Here is a 6,057-nt window from a genome sequence, read left to right as displayed (position 1 = left end):
TTTCCTTTAATGTATGATGTTTTCCTCTCTTATAGTCTGCACCTAGAATGTTAGCTATACTCCAAACTATTTTGTCAAAACACTCTCAATAAATCAGTAGTTCAATTATATTTTATAGTCTGATACAATTAATAATTATTTAATTACCAGCTGGATGGCTCAGGAAGTAAAGGATCTTGCTATTAAACTAAAAGCCTAAGTCAACTCCTTGACTCATAATGTGGAAAGAGAGAACTAACTTCTTCAAGTTCCCCTCTGGCCTTCACATGAACAGTGTGGTGCATGCTTGCACACACAACCACAAAATACATAATATATAAGTTTGCAGAAAGAATTATTTGCATGCTTTACAACTTTTTAAACTGGATATTATAAAGAATATAAAGCAATTATGTTGGGGGCCGACCCGGACAGCTGCGTCTTGAATTTTGTGTGACCTTCCTTACTTTATCAAACCTTGCAAAAAACAGGTTCCTGGCCTAACCTCGGGCTGTACAACTTCCTGTAGTACATGCTAATCAGTTAGCTGCAGGGGCCTGGGACCAAAGCGACCTCACCCTTCCTCAGGAATTTTTCATTCTTCTCTCTCTGCTCCCCCTCCCTGCCTGAAGCCCTGCTTATAAACCTCAATACCCAGTCAATAAACGAGACCTTGACGCGACTCAGACTGACTCTGTCTTCCCTTATTGCGCCTGGTCTCCCTTCTCTCTCGCCCCCATTGATCTTTCAGGAGGTGCCTCCTCGGGTCTCCCCAATAACCTGGCCCGCGGGACGGGTCACAATTAGAGTAAATTTATTTCACTGTTGCTTCAGGTTCTCAGAGTATTGAAATTTTTTTGCCTTTTATGACTTTTTAATCCAGGAAGTAAAATAAATTTTTTTCTTACTGACTTGTAAATTATTTTAAAGCTACAAACTTCATAGAGATTTACATGAAGTGAAATAGTAAACTGAAGATCAAGCATATGTAGATGTTTGCATTTTGGAAGGAACACCTGAGAAGTATCCTGATGCCATGCGCTTCTGTCACTGACTATGTCTAGGTTAAGTCTCACAGTGGAAATGCAAAGAAATGCATGTGAACAATCTTCTCAGCTGTGTCACCTGCACCTATGCTACAAAGTTGACTTGCTTGACCTGAAAAAGTCACATCCCAATATACTTTCACTGCTAACATTTACTTATTCCTAAATGTAATGGTGCTGCTTCGTTTGTGTAATAAGAACTTTTTGGGAGACGAATTCTGCTGCAAGATCAATATTAACTTTTATCATGAGCAACACACGGTGTTTTCTTTCCTTGCCATTTACTTTAGGTTTAGTTATGAACTGCCTGAGTGAAATCAAAGAATCTATTGAACTTACAGTGAAATCATTGCACCTGGGTGAAAATAAACTGATCCTTGTGGATGTACATCAAAGCCTAGCAGAGACATAGATGCTTCAAGCAGGATATGTCTTTCAGAGTATTAATACCATAGAACCACTTTTAAATTTTTATATTCCTTTGTTGTTTGATCCTCACCATGACTTTGTTAAGAGTTGAGCTGCTGACTTCATTTTGCAGAACTAGATGTGCTTAAAGTAGGAAGTGGTCACATCCTTTATATTGGTACTTCATCTCCAATGAGGTCTACAGAGAAACAGTGCTTGGCCAGATTCAAAGAAGCAAGCGGTTCTCTTTCTATAAAGATAATCACAACTTTTATTTTCTTTTTCCATTTTTACAGTGGCTCACTGTATATCCACAGGCTGTCCTTCAACTCCATCTTCACCCTCATACCTTTGTTTCTCTAGTGGTGTGATTATAGGATTAGACACAGTACCCTTGCCCATCACACCTTCATCTATCCTTATCTCTCATGTGGTAACACAGTGACTTTTCAACACCTCCAACTCCTTTCGTATCTTGAACACTGTACTACCTGAAATCTTTCACATGTTGTTTTGAAACACTCTTGGGGTATTCCTGTTATTTTTCCCTGACTGATTCTTTGTTCTTCCTGTATAATGCCTTTATTTCCATGTATAGTTTGTCCCTCCTCTACTTCCTCCCCGAAAAGGATTTTCTACCATGTCAAATGTGTATGTTCCTTTGAAATCCTCACAATAACTTCAAAATATTTACTATAGTCTCATAGGAATCTCATTTTTAAATGTCTATCACCTCCATGTCTTCATTGTCTTTAAGAATTCTAGCATCGTGTATTTCGCAGCATTACCTGAAATAACTAAATGTACTGTTTATTTCTTGAGGCACTTAAAAAATACATATTAAATATAAGTTGAAGGCTTCCATGTTCATATATGGCCTTATGTGACCTCTCATGTCCCTTTGTTCTGTAGTATTAGACTAATTTGTGACTTCTATGTGTGACAATGTTTTTAAGTAGTAAAACTCAGCTCACTATCACATTTAGTTAAGAATGTATGTGGAACCTGGTGAGTTCTAAAGAGACAGAGCACACTATTTGGTTTATTTTTATTTGTATGACTGCTAAACTGCCCCAATTTGAGTCTCTAGGAAGCCTGATTTTCTTGTGTTTATCTTTCATGGTAACAAGAATGAGAGAATCATTTGAATTTTGCTACTGACTGAATTGATGCACCTATATTCTAAGGTATATATGTGATAGAACTAAACAAATGAAACAATTCTAATGATAGGTCTATGGGTCTGACTCAGTAGTTAAAAGCACATGCTGCTCCTGCAGAGTACCTGTTTTGTTTTGTTTTGTTTTTTCCAGTGCCCATATGGAAGCTCACAAGCATCTGTAACTTCCTTTTCGGGGTATCTGATGTCTTCTTTCAGCCTGTGCAAGCACCAATAATGTGGTGCATGTGCATACATAAAAGCAAAACACTCAGACATGTAAAATAAAATAAATGAATCTTTTAAATATTGGGTTCATTCTTACACCTTTGATTTCTAGTTTATCATTGAAAGGTCAGCATAATTTACCACATTTTTCCTACTATAACTTATGTATTGGAAAATATAAATATGTAAATTAATAAATTGTGTAATTTTAAATGACAATGCATTTATTGTTATTCTGCCTTGTGTATCTCATAGATTTTACACTCATACTTCTACTCAAAATTATATGGAAAAGCTATTAATACTTTCTCTTAATTTAAGAATATAGCATGCTCTTATGTGATTAATAAATATGTGCCTAAAGTTGAATGCTCAAAATATTAAGTAGAATTTATTAAAATTATCTCATAAGATGGAAATATGTTTTTTCTCAAAACTAGTGTTTCAAATTGCATCTTCAGGCAGACTCCAGCTGACTGTCCACAGTTGAGAGATCTGCAGGCAGGCCCCACCACCACTGCTGCCACTCACCGGATTCTGTTGCCACAATACCAACTCCACTACCCCAAACCATCAACCCAATCATCCTCTCCTTAGCCAACCATCCCCTACAAAATCAGCAGCCCCTATAGACACAAGCACAATCTACACAAGTTGGAAGAAGAGGTGAATGACTGGTTTCCCAGCTAAACTGCCCCAATCTCTGGGCCCTAAGCACCAGGGCACATCCCATGCCCCTCCTCCTCCCATCTCAGCCCCAACAAGACAACTGAGCCCTGCCCCCAACTCTGCAACATCAGCTGACCTTATAGGCACAAGCACCATCCACACCAATTGAAAGTACAATAGCCCCTATAGGCATAAGCACCACCTACACAAGTTGGAAGAACAGATGGATAAATGACAGTGAAAGAATACATTCAAGAGCATAAAGAACAATATGTACAAACAAACAGAACTGAGTGGTCCTACAACAGCATGACCTGAACATGTCAAGACATGTGAAGCAGAAAAAAACAACCTTAAAACAATAACCTTATGAAGATGATAGAGGCCCTTAAAGATAAAACAAAAATTCCCTTAAAGAAATCAAGGAAAAGACAAAAAAAATTGAAGAAATCAATAAATCCCTTAAAGAAAGCCAAGGGGGGAAAAAGAAAATAATTAAGCAAGTGAAAGAAACAGTTCAAACTTAAAATTGAAATAGAGGCAATAAAGAAAGCACAAACCTAGGGAAATCTGGGAATGGAAAATCTGGGTAAGGGAATAGGTACTACAGAGGTAAGCATCTCCAGCAGAATATAAGAGATGGAAGAGAGAATCTCAGATGTTGAAGATATGACAGAGGAAAATGATTCATTGGTCAAAGAAAATGTTAAATCCAAAAATTTCTTAACACAAAACATTCAGGAAATCTGGGACAAAATGAAAAGACCAAACTAAGAATAATAGGGATGGAAAAATGAGAAGAATTCCAACTCAAAGCCACAGAAAATATATTCAACAAAATCATAGAAGAAAACTTTCCCAACCTAGAGAAAACATGCCTATGAAAGTACAAGAAGCTTACAGAACACCAAATTGACCATAAAAAGTCCACTCACCACATAATAATCAAAATATTAAAATACAGAATAAAGAAAAAAATATTAAGCCACATGCTGTCTGAGGATTCTTAGAGCTCTGAGAATTTATTTTGAAAGAATAATGGATGAACCATTATTGATCAAAACTCTAGAGCTGAACCAGGACTTCTGTTTCGTAATTGGGTCTGTGTCTGAAGACAACTTGGATGATGAGATCAATAACCTGATGAAGATAAACCTAGTAGAGGAGAAGGAGCGTTTTCACCAGCTTCTACCAGGAAAGAAATTCAACTTGAAAACGCAAAGGCTGCGGGGAAAATGTCCATCACTGTTGATCCAGAAACAGACTATGATAAACTGGTTCTAAATGTGGGAGCAATCACACTTGGGGAGAACAATAGAAAGAAAATGAAGAACCCTCACCTCAGAAAATGGGAGAATGAAAACATCTCCTGAGCTGTGTGTGCTCTCCTGAATTCTGGAGGTAAGGTTATCAAGGTTTAAATTGAAAATGAAAATTATAGCCTCCTCAGGGATGCACTGGGACTGGATTTGCAAGTCTGTCTTTTTAAATGTTTGCCGTTTGTTATTTTGCATCTAAACTTCACAGAGGATGGAGGCTATGTTTATATCTTTGTGAAATCATGGAGTCCTGATGTCCCTAGGCTGCCAATTGGCACCCTGAGAACCAATTTGTACATAAGAAATGTCATCCTTAGATGAAGTGAATGCTGCTACTGCTCTCCTGTTCCTCCTAGACCTGGAGGAAACTGGAGAGAGATCCTGTGTCAGACCAGAGCTACCTGCAGGCAGAGCCTTCCCTGGAGTAAAGTAGAGTATCGTGGAGGACCTGGCTGCTGCAATTTTTAACAAGCACAATTTCAGCACCAAGAAGACTTCCCCTTCACGAGATCCACCTATGTTGAAGTTACATTGCTTTCAGTGAAACAACTGCTAAGACGCATTAGAGAGCTCATCCTTTGAACTGTTTCTGCATTTGCAAACACTGAAGGGGGATTTTTGTCCATTGGTTTGGATGAAAAAAAACAGCAAATAATTGGATTTGAAGCAGAGAAGAGAGAACTTGTGCAGCTAGAGTTTGAAAGAGAGAAGTGCATCCAACAGCTGCCTGTCATTCACTTCTGTGAGGAGCAGGAGAAGATAAAGTACACATGCAAATTCATCCAAGTCCACAGACCAGGAGCAGGATATTCATATGTCTGTGTACTCAGAGTGGAGAGATTCTGCTTTGCTGTGTTCACTGCAGAGCCCAATTCCTGGCACGTGGAAGACTGCTGTGTGAAGAGACTCACCACTAATGAATGGGTCAAGAGCATAATGGATGGCAAGCCAGGAGCTGGCACTATTGGTAAGTGAGTTCAAACATGCTCACTGGTCAATACATTAGCTGATGCTCTCAAAAAACACCTGGAGCCTTCAATAATGCCATGCTTCTGGCCTGTCACAGCCCAAGGGCTTCATTACCACAAGTAGGTCAAGCCTGCAAGTCCCTGGAGCTTTTTTCTTTTTTTAAACTTTTTTTTTTTTTACTGATTCTTCAATAAAGATTAAAAAATTAAAAAAGAAACAATATTATGAGCTGCAAAGGAAAAATGCCAAGTAACATATAAAGGTAGACCATTCAGAATTA

General features: G+C 38.2%; 1 pseudogene; it reads left to right on the top strand.

The window, feature by feature from the left end:
- Nucleotides 1-4,527: 4,527 nt before the first annotated feature.
- On the top strand, nt 4,528-5,783 carry LOC128099699 (ribonuclease SLFN12-like; annotated as a pseudogene).
- Nucleotides 5,784-6,057: the final 274 nt, after the last annotated feature.

Source organism: Peromyscus californicus, unplaced genomic scaffold, assembly GCF_007827085.1.
Source record: "Peromyscus californicus insignis strain IS unplaced genomic scaffold, ASM782708v3 Scaffold_6__1_contigs__length_162567912, whole genome shotgun sequence".
In the NCBI taxonomy this organism is placed as follows: Eukaryota; Metazoa; Chordata; class Mammalia; order Rodentia; family Cricetidae; genus Peromyscus; species Peromyscus californicus.
The sequence above is the reverse complement of the archived record's forward strand: the minus strand, read 5'-3'. Positions and strand labels throughout refer to the sequence as shown.